We start from the raw sequence: 15,098 nt of genomic DNA on the forward strand, positions 1-15,098 counted from the left end.
GCAAAATCGATTTTGATTCACTCGAATCAAGTCATGAACATTATACCCAAGGTTTGCAAAAGATTGCATTCTTTATTATATAAATATATTAGTTCATGAACAAAACGATTTTAGAACATTATCCACTCAGCTATGCAAACGGGTACACATACCTTAGTGGCCAGACTTAGTTTGGGTACGCATACCTCCAAACTCAACAGAAATTCCCGGACCTGAACGTTAAGCCAGTACGTGTACCAGTATGTGTACAAGGTTCCCAGACCTTCTCAAACCAACCAATACACATACGGGTATGTATACTATGGTTCTCGAACATGGATTACATATATGCAAGTACGCATACTATGCTTAAATCCAATTGTTCTAAACTCTCATTTAAACCATTCAAAGATTCTCGGAAGATGGGAATAGTTGTCTCACACAAACGATTAGGTTCAAATCAATTTTCAAGTGATCGAATGGTAAATACGAAACATTCGAGTCTACATCAAATGATTGTCTCACACAAATCATGTAAGATGTTATCAGGCGATTTTCACATGATCATCTTTTAAATTTCGTCAAGAATATAAGATGAACTTGGTTAAAGCGAAAGCTTACCAACACATATTTCAAGAAATATGTAAGCGAGTTAAACTCATCTCGAAATATCAAATGTGCATAATTGAAGTCTATATAGCTATACGAATTTTGTCTCAAATATGAGATCGAGTAGATAGACTTTTGAGTGATAGATGAGTTTAAGTCTCCACATATATTTTGTTAATGAAGTTCTACAAGCTCCCCTTAGTAGTTCTTCGTCTTCAATAGATGAACGCCGTGAAGTCTAAGCTCAACTACACTTTCTATCCTAATCCGAGACTTAGCTATAAGTAGACTAGAAATCAAGACTTATAGTTTTGGCAACTAAACTTGACAAACAAACTTGAGATACCAACGCTTGCGAGTTCGACCGAGCAGTGTTCTAACAATCTCCCCCTTTGTCAATTTTAGTGACAAACCTATCAATACATATGGATTACAAAATAAATAAACTTTGTAGCTTCTCATCCAAATGCTTGATCTATTTGGTTCTTGAACATTACTCGAAATCTTCGTCATTTCCAAGTACTGCAATGATTATGAACGTGTTCAACTCAGCATCAATGTTGTTGAAGATCCGCGACTATAATAATGAGAAAACAGTTTCTCTCAATCATTGTTATACAATGTCATAATATTATTACACAGCATCAAAGTCCAATTGTATCACAACTTTGACAACAATACTATGGTGATATGTATCACTCCCCCTTAGTCAATACTTCATCTCACATGAAAACCACTCCCCCTTACATAATGATCCGTAAACCATATGTATTTATAGTGTGAACTACACATTAATTCTCCCCCTTTTTTGTCAATAAAAATTGGCAAAGGTACGAAAACTAGTGGGATCCTAATGAAATTCCCATGGAGATTCTTCATGACCCAAAAAAAAACAAAATATCAATTTGTTTAGATGCAATCATATATTCGAAACTAAATGCATCCGTCAAGGAGTTAATAGAAATACAAGAAAACCCCTACAATATTCCACAGCTGCACTCCCCACAAAGATTTGGCAATTAAGCACAAGTTCAAATAAGAACTCTTCCCCATAAAATGTCACAAGAAAAGAAGGATTTCTCTGGACAATAATAAATCACATGAAACATGAATTTGTATCCAAAATACTCAATTAAATTAACCACAAGAGAACCCATGATTAATTTAATCGGAAATGCTCACATAAGAGAACTTATGGAGCCGCACAGTATTTACACAAAGATGTGGATCAGGGAAAGACCAATATTGCGGAATATTCAAAGATTCATTCTATTTTTCATCACTATTTGCATAGAGACATGTAATAGACTTAATCTTTGAAAACAAAAGTTCATCCTATCTTCCATCAATATTTGCATAATGACATACATTCAATCTTTTATCAATATTTGCATAATGACATATGAAAAGACTTAACTTTTGACAAATATAGGACAATCATAGTTCACGGACGCAAACACGCATATCCCATAGAAAGTTGCAATATATGAAACCATAAAGATCAATACTGAAAACTCATCTTCCAAATAAACTTTAGAATTTAAATAAATAAATCTAAAAACATTGCAAGATGAAAACCGTTGGAAACAGCTATGTGTACTCACAATAATGTCTATCCCAAACCCTAGTTATCCTTCTTAAAATACAAGAATAAATTCTCGTAAGAAGTTTCCTAGACATTGAGACCTCTAAACAAAATTTTATCGTCCCCGAACTCCTTGTCGTCAACAACCATTTGAACATAAGGTTCATGAAGAAAGGAGTCAATTTTGAAAAACCTTCTAGACTGATGCCGAACCAGGGCCTTCTGAATTTCGAGAGTCTTCAACACAATAGCCTTTATTTGCTGAATCTCCTTTCTTGTTTCAATCAACTCTTCAAGAACATCAGAAAACTTCTGAAGATTTGAAGGAACAACCCTTGGTTTCATCACATTCCTTCTTTTTCTTTTCAAAGTTTGTGGAACAGGAGATTTAACTTTTTACTTCATGATTGACGGCTTAACAATCATATTAACATCTTTTCCATCAGAAGACATAATGCTTGGATTCTCCACACAAGTATGAGAATGTGGGAGGATTTCACAAATTAGACTCAATAAGCAATCTTGTGATAAAAAGAGTTTTTCAGACAAGGAAAAAGGAATGTAGGGTTACAGAACCTTTATACACTAAAAGAATTCACGTACGCACAACTCTTAACCCCAAAGAAGGCAGAATTGTCGATTTTAACCCTCTTTTATTATTTAAACAAGGAAAGCCCTTTCAATATCAATTTAGATATGAAAAGATGGACGAACTCGAAACTGGCAAAAAAGAAGAAAAAAATAACCAAAACTTTTCTTTTCCTAAAGCCTGAAGAGTGCACACTCTTGTCTCTTTTTGAATCAGGCACATGAGACAAGATGCACAAACAACACAATTAAGTTGTGCTGGGGTGAACAATGATTTGTCCACTAAAACCTTCTTGAATGGAATTCCTAACATCCTGTTTATCAGATTGTTTAGACTGCATTATTTTCTATAGAGGTCTAGACTTAACCTTGGAAATTGACTTCTTTGGAGAGGGGATAAGATTACATACCTCAGTCGACTTCTGAACAAATTTTATCTTGTTTGCTAATCGATTTGCTCTCCGTTGTAGTTTATTGACATATCTTATCTTATGCTTGTACTTGAAACATTTTGAAAGTCCATGAACCTTGAGAGTACAATAAGAGCATGTCAATGGAGAGGATAGTTCAGATGCCATAGTTGTGCAAGCTGCTAGACACATGGTAGAATCTGAAGAATTAGAAGTAGAATTTCCAGTAGACAAATAGAAATCCATTTTATCCTCCAAGTTGTTTGAAGTCTCTCCTGGAAGAATATCGAGGTTGATGTACGTATTGCTACAATTATCAAAATCAATATTTTCACAAAGGAGTGCAATACTTGATTTTTCATCTTCATTAGAATCATAATGATCAGACATTCCATCAAGAGTTGCAGCAAGACCTTTGTTTCCAGTGTACTGTATACGATTTGGACATTCATTTGCAAAATGACCAAAGCCTTTACACTTGAAGCACTGTGGCATATCCTCGTCATCAGTATCGTCACATGTTTTTAGGAGGAACACGATTATGAGGTTTAACTGATGACTTAGGTTTGTCTCTGGTGAACTGTTTACTTCTCTTGAAAAGAAGATCTCTAAACGGTCTTGTGATCAAAGAGACTGATTGGTCAAGATCTTCATCTGATGAATCGGTCTCAGAAGGATCATCTTCACAGATGCCCACACTCTTACCTTTATCAAGTAATTTAGTATTCTTTTGTGCTTTGAAAGCAATATCCTTTCCAGATTTGGATATATGCTCATGATCAAAGATCTTTAACTTCCTAACCAAGGTATTTCTGGAGAGAGTGTTGAGGTTATTTCCTTCAAAGACGGCATGCTTCTTAGAATCGTCTTTTTCAGGAATAGTCTTACCCAATGCAAATGATGCATTAACAATTTCAGACACTTAGTGATTAAACTCATCAAACGAATCTTCATCAGCCATACGAAAGGTTTTCCTAATCAGAATTTAGGTTTTGAAGCCTATCTTCCTTTTCAGAGGTATTCCCTTTGAATACAATTTCTAAGATATCCCAGGCTTCTTTAGACTTAGTGCACGTAGTCACATGATGTTGAAGATCTGGGGTAATGGCATGGATGATAACATTTAACCCTTCGGAATTTTTCTTTGCAGCAAGAATCTCGGCAGCATCATATTTACCAATATCCTTTGGAAATGTTACATCGCCTTCTGTAACTTCTGGAGGATCATAGCCATTAACTACATATACCCATGATTGAAAATCACGCGCTTTAAGAAAGGCATGCATAGCAATTTTTCACCATAAGTAATTTGAGCCATCGAAGACTGGTGGTACGTTTATAGAGATAACAACTTCTGTCCATAGAGTCAGATCACTACAAACACAGACTTATGAGGTCTTAAACGTGTTTGCATGCTCTGATATTAATTGAAAAAGCGGGGGTCTAACAACCAACCCAATATTTCGCTTAACAATCTGTATGGACTAACTCCAATATACTTTCAAGAGAATCAACTGGACAGTCAGACTCAATCTTAGTAAAAGTATACCAAAGAGTTATATCTCAATTTCTCAATTCAATCCGCAATCAAACAAATAGGAATTTGCGAGCCCGATTGAATATGAAATAACTTGGACGGTATAAAAAACCAATATCCAAGTGTCGATCAATTTAATCAACAACCAAAGATTGGATTCACAATTGATTGAACTAACGCACAACCTGTTATATTTCAATTAGATAACAAAATATAATGCAGAAAAGAAATAACACAAACACCACACTGTATTAAGCAGCTACAGACACTAGCCTACTCCAAGTTAACTTCGGACTGGAATGTAGTTGACCCATAACCAATCTCACACTATCAAGGTACAATTGCGCTCCTTACGTCTCTGAATCCCAACAGGATTCTACGTACTTGATTCCCTTAGCTGATCTCACCCACAACTAAGAGTTGCTACAACCCAAAGTCGAAGACTTGATAAAAAAATATGTCTAACACACAAAAGTCTATTGAATAGATAAATCTGTCTCCCACTGATAAACCTATGATTTTTGTTCCATCTTTTGATAAATCAAGGTGAACAGGAACCAATTGATATACCAGACTTATATTCCCGAAGAACAGCCTAGAAATGTCAATCACCTCACAATAATCTTAATCGTATGGTAGCGAAACAAGATATTGTGGAATCACAAACGATGAGACGAAGATGTTTGTGACTACTTTTTATCTTTCCTATAGGAGATTAAATCTTGAGCCAATCTTAGAGAAGATAATACTCAATCACGATAGAAAACAACAAGATCTGATTACGCAATTACAGAGAAAATAGTTGGGTCTGGCTTCACAATCCCAATGAAGTCTGCAAGTCGTTAACCTACATGGTTTCGTGAAAAATCTAAGGTTAAAGGAGAATCTACTCTAGTCGCAACTAGTATCACACATGAGGTGTGGGGATTAGGTTTCCCGGTTGCTAGAGTTCTCCTTTATATAGTCTTCAAATCAGGGTTTGCAATCAATGTTACCTTAGTAACAAAGCATTCAATATTCACCGTTAGATGAAAACCTGATTAGACTCAAGCTAATATCTTTCAACCGTTATATCGAACTTAGCTTGTTATACACAAATGAAATCTACCTTCATTTAGATATGAGTAACCGTACCTAAACGTGTACACCTTGTTGGCTCAACAATAGTTAACCGAAGTTAGCCATATGAACACTTTCATATCAACCATATTCATCTTAACCATAACTAGTTCAAATGACTCAAATGAAACTAGTTCTAGAGTTGTTCAATTGTTTATATTCTCATAGAAGTATAAAAGACACAGTTGAAGCAAAATCGATTTTGATTCACTCAAATCAAGTCATGAACATTATAGACACGGTTTGCAAAAGATTGCATTCCTTATTATATAAATGTATTAGTTCATGAACAAACCGATTTTAGAATATTATCCGCTCAGGTATGCAAACGGTTACGCATACCTTAGTGACCGGACTTAGTTTGGGTGTGCCAGTCTGCGAACGGGTACGCATACCTCCAAACTTAGCAGAAATTTCCGGACTTGAACCTTACGCCAGTACGCGTACCGGTATGTGTACAAGGTTCCCGGACTTTCTCAAGCCAACCAAGACGCATACGGGTATGCATACTATGGTTCCCGGACATGGATTACGTATATGCAAGTATGCATACTATGCTTAAATTTAATTGTTCTAAACTCTCATTTCAACCATTCAAATATTCTCGGAAGACGGGAGTAGCTGTCTCACACAAATTATTAGCTTCAAAGTAATTTTCAAGTGATCGAATGATCAATACGAAACATTTCGAGTCTACATCAAATGACTGTCTCACACAAATCATGTAAGATGTTACCAGGCGATTTTCACATGATCATCTTTTGACTTTCGTCAAGAATATAAGATGAACTCGGTTAAAGCGAAAGCTTACCAACACATATTTCGAGAAATATGTAAGCGAGTTAAACTCAGCTCGAAATATCAAATGTGCGTAATTGAAGTCTATATAGATATACGACTTTTTTCTCAAATAGTAAATAGAGTAGATATATTTTTGAGTGATATATGAGTTCAAGTCTCCACATAACTTTTGTTGATGAAGTTCCACAAGCTCCCCTTTGTAGTTCTTCGTCTTTAATAAATGAACACAGTGAAGTCTAAGCTCAACTACACTTTCTATCCTAATCCGAGACTTAACTATAAGTAGATTAGAAATCAAGACTTATAGTTTTGACAACTAAACTTGACAAATAAGCTTGAGATAGCAACGCTTGCGAGTTTGATAGAGCAATGCTCTAACAGTAGCTAAAGCAAAAAGCTTTCAACACATATTTCGAGAAACAAATAACCGAGTTAAACTCAACTCGAAATATCAAATGTGTATAATATAAAAGTCTATATAGCTATACGACTTAGTCTCGTTAGGAGATAGAATATAATACACTTCTGAGTGATAGATAAGTTTTAGTCTCCACATACCTTTTGTTGATGAAGTCCTCCAAGCTCTCCTCAGTAGATCTTCGTCTTCAATCGATGAACGTCGTGAAGTCTTAAGCTCAACTACACATTCTATCCTAATACGAGACATAGCTATAAGTAGACTAGAAATCAATACTTATAGTTTTGATCTACTAAACTTGACAAACAAGCTTGAGATAACAACGCTTGCGAGTTCGACCGATAAATGGTCTAACAAGATTAATTTAAAATCGAAACTACCATTGATTACAATTCCTTTCGAATTCTTAGAATCCAAATCATACAAATACATCCTACAAAGTCTATCCTTTTTTTTCTTTTATTTAGAATTTTCCAATATAAAAACGCTCTTTTACCAATACCTATGATCCTTAGACATGTAATTCCTTCTTCACCGAGGGATAAAGTTTTTATCTCACCAAAAGAGGATGATGCAACCTCTTATATGTATATATTCTCTAGTGTGTTTTATTAATTTTGCCTTTTTTTTGTAATTTTTTTTAATCTTTATACCTTGGTTTCCAAAACTAAAGGTCTCCCACTAGTTTGGAGGGACGAATGTCCTAAGATGAAGGTATTTAACAAGCTTGAAGTAGTAATGAGTCTTGAAGTTTTGGGTAGATTATCAGATACTAACCTCTGTAAGAAAGTAGACCTTATAAATTCATAAAAACAACAACATGGCAACCATGGCTAGGAAGTATACATGCCAATAATGAAATCCTCAAGCTTAGTTTGAAATTGCCATGAAGATTATGAGTTTTCTTGGATATCGAATATAATAAGGGTTGTACGTACTTGGGGGAGAGAGATGTTAGCGTTAAGTGACCTAGAAAATTTGTTATTTCTCACAAACCACCTTTATCAGAATAAGTACGAGATATCGAAAGGAGATGCATATAAGGAATGACAAGGTTTAATGAGTTGTAAGAGCTAGTACACAGTTGCAAGTGTTGAAAAATATGTGGCTTCGTGGTATAAAATTTCATTCGGGCCATACCCCAGGATTACCAAGCAAGTTGATTAGAAAACATAATAGTGACAACATATAGCCTCAACATCTAAAGATCTTGTACGTGTTTCATATCCTCCTCCTATGCAAATTCATGAAACACTTGAGAGTTATTTCTCACTAACAAGAGATAACGAGATGTTACAAATATAAAAGAGTAATTTTAAATAAAAAATGAGTGTTACGAAGAAGGAATGAATCACTACTAAGCAAATTCTCAACGATATTATAATCTGATGGTGGTCGGCCCTTTTGTTATCAAATTTTGATGCCACATATTCTTCGCAAATTGTTACTGAAACTCAATCGTCCCAATCACACTAGAACACGCGAGCTTCTGAGTATAGTCTAGATGTCATTTTCAACATGATATGTAATCCATAGAATGTTATTTTGTGAACCTGTTTCTTTAAGTTCTTTCTCGTGGGTGGTAAATTTTCATAAGAATTTCTTAATCTTGTGGTCTTGGTTTGAAAAAAAATATTAATTCGGTTTTTGAAAATCTTATTCGCATTTCTTATATTAGACATATTTTTTGGTTAATATTAGATATATTTATTGATTGCAATCAATATTATTCTCTAATTATCTCAATATTATAGGTTGGATGAGAGATTCTCTGCGGGTCCACTTGACAATGTCATTCAAAGACGTCGAATGAGGAAAACATGAAAGAATCAGGTGATTAAGTGAAGATGTTATTGTGGCAAACAATCAACTATACTTATGGCCTTACAACTCGAACCTGGTGATATAAGAAAAAGACGGCAATGCATTAGGAATAGAGTACTTCATGATGTTATTATGATGCGTGATTACTCTACCGGAGTACCACCCGCTTATTTGGAGAAAAAAAATCCATCACCGTTTGTAAATGAAAAGAATATAATATCAAAGATGATATTTGTCAAATTCATAAAGAGTAAACTGATCAGGGAATAAATGCACCTGGAATCCCCACTCGTTCTCCACATAGGAAGGCTCTAGCTTGTATTAGGCTACCGGCTACGAGGCAAGAGGCGGACTCCATAAATGATTATGTGAGAATGGGTAAAACAACCTTGTGCACGTATTTGAAGCGGATTATTAGAAACATTGTTGCACTCTATAAGGATAAGTACTTACGAAAGCCTACACAAGATGATATCATCGGTTATTGACGGAAAATGAAATAAGGGTTTTAAGGGAATTCTTAGGATGTAGATTGCGTGCATTGGCCTTGGAAGAATTTTCCTTTGTTTTGGATGGATTATTATGCATCGTACAAATGCATACCGACAATTTTCTTGGAAGGAGTTGTTCCTTATGACATGTGATTTTGACATGCGTATTTTAGACTACCCGGTTCAAACAATGTTCTTCATGTACTAAACTCATCACGATTTTTAAATATGTGTTCAACAAAAATGCTCCAAATATTGATTTGAGTAGATGGTACAAGATATGACATGAGTTACTAATTGGCAGTTAAATCTACCAAAAATTATCAACTATTGTTCAAGCTTATGAACAACCAACTATCACGGCACAAAAATGCTACACCAAGATGCAAAAAGGGGCTCAACAAAGATGTTGAGCGAGCATTTGGCGCTCTTCAAAATAAATGGAATATACTGGAAGGTACGGTAAAATATTTGTACGAAGATGACTTGAAACACATAATGTTGACATGTGTGATCATGCAGAGTATGATAGTCAACACGATCAACGAGCTGGAAACACTTGGAGATGGCAACAATTGGTGGTGGTAGTTGTGCAATAAACCTTTTGTAATTAAAACCGGATTCATTTTAATTTGCATAATTCATAACGTTAATCTAAGGTGGAGTCTTTCTTACTGTTAAGTAGTTAATCTGGTCGTGCATCATCTACGATACAAACTTATAAATAAGTGCAAATTCGTAATAACAAACACAAGCGAAATATATAAAAAAAAATTACCAAGTCTTCAGGTGACCAACACTTTGATCTCCTCGATGTAGTAATCCGAGATTCCAATAAATTGTTTGCACATATTTAATTTTCTAAACTATTTTTCCCCAGCCGTTTGGATTTTAAATTTCTTTATAAACAATGGAACAATTCAATTGAAATATCGATTTGGCTTGACCTATACTTATACTACCATCCCGAACAATTTTGATATGTGCTTCACAAAGTGCTATTTCTGCTTCCAATAAAATTCACTTGTTACTTTCTAGTTTCAAGTATACTTTGAATGCAGTAGAAAAGAATAAAAAAAATGGGTGTGAGTTGAGTAGAGGAGTACAAAGAAAGAAAAATGGGTAAGAGTTGGTTGCCGGGGGTTTAGGCATAAGCACATATGTATATGTATATAAGAACCATTTATAGCCATCAACAACGGCGTTAAATTTATTTTTAAAATAATATCCAAACGGCTGATCATTTGACACTTGAAAACAAAAAAAAATAACAAAGCGTAAAATGATCAACCTCTTCTGTTGAGTTTAACAGTGAAGCAGCAGAAGAAGAGCAGTTTAGAAGAAGGAGAGTTTGGTAGACTTTAGAGGAAAAAAATCCTTTCCTTACACATAAACGGTACCAAATTTGTCCAAAATTTTCAAACTCTTTGACTTTGTAAGAAGGCTCTTATTCCATAACACTTGCTCTTCGAAGGTAGAGGGATTGACTAATCAGGTTTTACATAAATTGACATTATTAGCCTCAAGTTTTTGATAGTTTGACCGATTAGATTTTATGTAAATTGACATTATTACCCTCAAGTTTTTGATAGTTACGTACTTACTGTCTTTTGATTAGTTTTTTTAGTAAAAAACTGCATACTCAAAAATCAGTATCCTATTATTACTGGCAATCACTGAAAATCTTACATCCCTGATAAGAGATAATCAAAATACTATTTTTCGTTTTCCAGAAATAGATAGATCAAAAATAAAAATCAAACCTTAATTAAAATCTTCATTTTATATGCATATCAATTTTTTTTTAGAAAAAGAGTCTAATTTGTCACCAACTATACTATAAAACTTTCTTCAAAAATAACCATACTATAAACTCGCCATCATTTTTATCTACTCTAGTATCAAATCCCTTGTTTATTAGTCCAATATTAATGATGATACACAAATAAATTTCTTTTACTTTCCATTAAATTACGAGTCTTGTTATTGGGAGGGAAAGAATGGATTTGAAGAGGAAAGGATTTTGGGGTGGGAATTTTATTTTCAGGGGAGGGATTGACTTTTCAAAAAATAGATGAAATGTCTAAAATATCCTAATAATTAATTTCACTAACCAAACAAATACCTAACTATCTAACCAAAACCACATTAGAGCAGATAGTGGCTGATTATCGCAGCCTGAAAATATGAACACGAAAGGCTGTTAGAGAAAATGAGTTTATAAAAATTGAGTTTATAAAATAGTTTGGTTTTTTGGTCTTGAAAGGATTGGAATTTAGGACCTATTGGTCACTAAGGACACTAGCTCATTTTCGCTTATTGTGAATGAATCTTTAGTCCCACATAGGGAAAACTAAAGATGATACCTCTCCATAAGTATTGAATTTTTTGATATTAAGAGTGGCCCTTGGGTCATTATCACTTTTGTGCGAGGGGGAGGACTTAGGCAATGGGCTAGTTGGTGCAACCACATATTTTCACACACGCGCGGTGCTTCGCACCGAAGCACGCACGCCGCCGTGCGGGCGGGCGGGCCGGGCCGGTTCGGGTGTGGGTGTGGGTTTGTCAAGACTTATGTTTCCTTACGTTTTACAAACACATTATGATGCATGAAACGTGCATGAACATTTTACAAACACATTATGATGCATGAACGTTTTATAACCACATTATGATGCATGAAACGTTTTAAATCAATACATGAACGTTTTATACTGTTTCGAAAAATTTGAATTAATTGAAATTAATTCCATTCGATTTAATGCGCATCAATGAGACTTCTCTCATTTCTCCTCTATATAAACCGACCACATTTTTCATTTTCAATTTGTGTCCAGAAGAGCTACTATCCTCTTCATTTCGTCTTCTCTCCCTGTGTGGTCCTTTATTTTCATTCCGTGCGCAATTGCTGTTGAGGTCGTAAGAGTGGGCAAGTACTATAGTGCTAACAGTGCTTGCAACGGGCAGTTTTATCCTGGATACGAACTTGACCACAGGGTATAGGCATCACTCATTCTTGAGGCGTACCGGTCAAATATCGTGTTAAGGACAGCGTGTTGAACACGTGACTCTGTCCTCTGTTTGCAGTCCAATTGAATGTCTATTTACTTTCCAGAAATTAATCCTTTTATTCTAACATCTCTCTAACATCTTTCTTGAGTGTTTTATTGTTACAGAAGCAACAAAGGCATGCACCAATAAGAACTAAACAGCCTTCGCTGCAACTGTACCCAGATGATTAAAATAAGATGATCCAAGTGTATAGTTGAAAATTTCTTTCATAACTCATCTCATAAAGCTGTGATACAATACAGTAATAAAATAACAAAAACAAGCAACAATTAACAAATGGACTAATAAAATCTTATAGTATTCCACTAATCCACTTCATTTCCTTCTCCTGAACTCATTTTTCTATATAATCGATCATTCTTTTCGGCTTAAATCTCCTACTGCAATTACAGCCTGAAACCCCTACTGAAACCCCTAAATAAGTGTAGATCCAATACTAGTTTCGGTAACCACGTGAATGTTAGCAGTACTTGCATCCTAGTGCCGGTCTTATACAAGTGCAAGTTACTAGCAAGGCAAGTAACAACAGCCCGCTAAGTATACATTCAAGCTGTGAAAATGCTTAGAAAAAACAAACAATCAAGTAACAACAGCCCACTAAGTATAGTCGAATGGTTATTCGGAAATTTTGCTTTTAGTGATGTGAGTATACCACGAGGGTTAACACCACTAACAGTCAAATCTTCAACAAGCTTCATTTCTTCTTCATTTAACCTGCCAGGATATGAGTGTCCTGTTAATGTTTTTGGAAGTGGGTGATTATGAAAACCGCACTTCACCCGAATAACCCATTTTCCATCCTTGTTAGAGTTACTGTTTATCTTGAATGGGCAATCACATTTATGAGTACCACTCTTTCTTTTCTTTTTTGTCGTGGTTGTTGGTTAAACTTCAACATAGAAGTCACTAACAAGCTGGTTAGGACAAGATTAGGAAATTGATGTAATCCTAAGGGAATTAGAAGTCATCTAGTTCTAAGAAAAGGAAAGACATGTAATAAGGTAATAGGACTAGGAAAAGGAATTCATAGTTCTATATATATATGATCACCAAAGTTGTGGTTGATCATATGAGCAAGATTAGAGCTTGTGTTTAGTTTTGAGAGATTTTCTAAACATCAATAAAGAGAGTTGTCTTTATATAAGCTAAGTTTCATCTTGCAGTTGCCATTAATTGGTATCAGAGCTTGTTTCTGAGCCATGGAAAACGAAACCACCATTGTGGGTGCAAAACAGTTCATGCCACCATCAATACAAGTTCCAATCCTCAACGCCACAAACTACACAGTATGGGCCATGAGAATGAAGGTACTGATGAAAATCTACAAAGTTTGGGAAACAATTGATCCTGGTACATTGGACCCAGACAAAAACAATGTTGCCATTGGATTATTACTCTTTCAAGCAATACCAAAATGTCTTGTTCTACAAGTTGGTGAACATGAAACTTCAAAGAAAATTTGGGATGCAATAAAGGCACGTAATCTCGGAGCTGATCGAGAGTTAAAGAAGCCCGTCTGCAAACCTTAATGTCTGAATTTGAAAGAGTGAAGATGAAAGACACTGATACTATTGATAGCTTTGCAGGAAAGCTATCAGAGATAGCCACAAAAGCTGCGTCACTTGGACAATCCATTGATGAAGATAAACTGGTAAAGAAGTTTCTCAATAGTTTACCAAGATCCAAGTATATTCATATCATAGCTTCTCTCGAACAAGTCTTAGATTTAAAGAAGACTAGCTATGAAGATATAATTGGAAGATTGAAAGCATATGAAGAGAGAATCCTTGATGAAGAAAACAATGGAGAAACTCAAGAAAACTCTTGTACACAAACTCTTACCAAAAAAAATCTGCGACAAGAGGAAGAGGTCGTGGAAGAGGTGGTAGAGTAAACAGAGGCCGAGGAAGGGGAGGAAGGTTTAACTCACAAGATAGAACAACAAGTCAGAATGATCAAAACCAAGGGAAAGAAAAAAAGGATATATCAAACATTATTTGTTACAGATGTGATAAACCAGGACACTTCTCCTCTGTATGCCCTGAAAGAATACAAAAGATGAAGAAGAAGCAAACAAGAATGAAACAAGGGAAGCAGATACAACTCTTTTCATGCACGAAGTTGTATTCTTAAACGAAGGAAAACTAATACCAAAGAACTACGAATCAAAGGATGGAGAAGAAGGAATCTGGTATTTAGATAATGGAGCCAGCAATCACATGACTGGTAAGAGACACTACTTTTCTGAACTCAATGAGAAAATCAAAGGACAAGTGAAGTTTGGGGATGGATCTTCTGTAGAAATTGAAGGGAAAGGATCAATTCTATTTCAGATCAAGACCGGGAGAAACAGAAGCTTGTCACAAACATCTACTTCATCCTAAACTTACAAAGCAACATTCTAAGTTTAGGACAAGCTACAGAAGTTGGATGTGATGTTAGAATGCGACAAGATTATCTAACAGTTCATGACCCAAGTGGAAGACTTTTAGTTAGAGTCTCATACTCACAGAATAGACTCTACAAGATAAGTCTCATGATTGGAAGGCCATTGTGTCTGAATATGAGACTGGAAGATCAGACATGGAAGTGGCACGCAAGGGTAGGACACATAAGTTTCAGAAACCTTAAAAAAAATGTCTCAGAAACAAGATGGTTTCGAGGC

The sequence above is a fragment of the Papaver somniferum genome, chromosome 7 (genome assembly GCF_003573695.1).
Source record: "Papaver somniferum cultivar HN1 chromosome 7, ASM357369v1, whole genome shotgun sequence".
NCBI classification, from domain to species: Eukaryota; Viridiplantae; Streptophyta; class Magnoliopsida; order Ranunculales; family Papaveraceae; genus Papaver; species Papaver somniferum.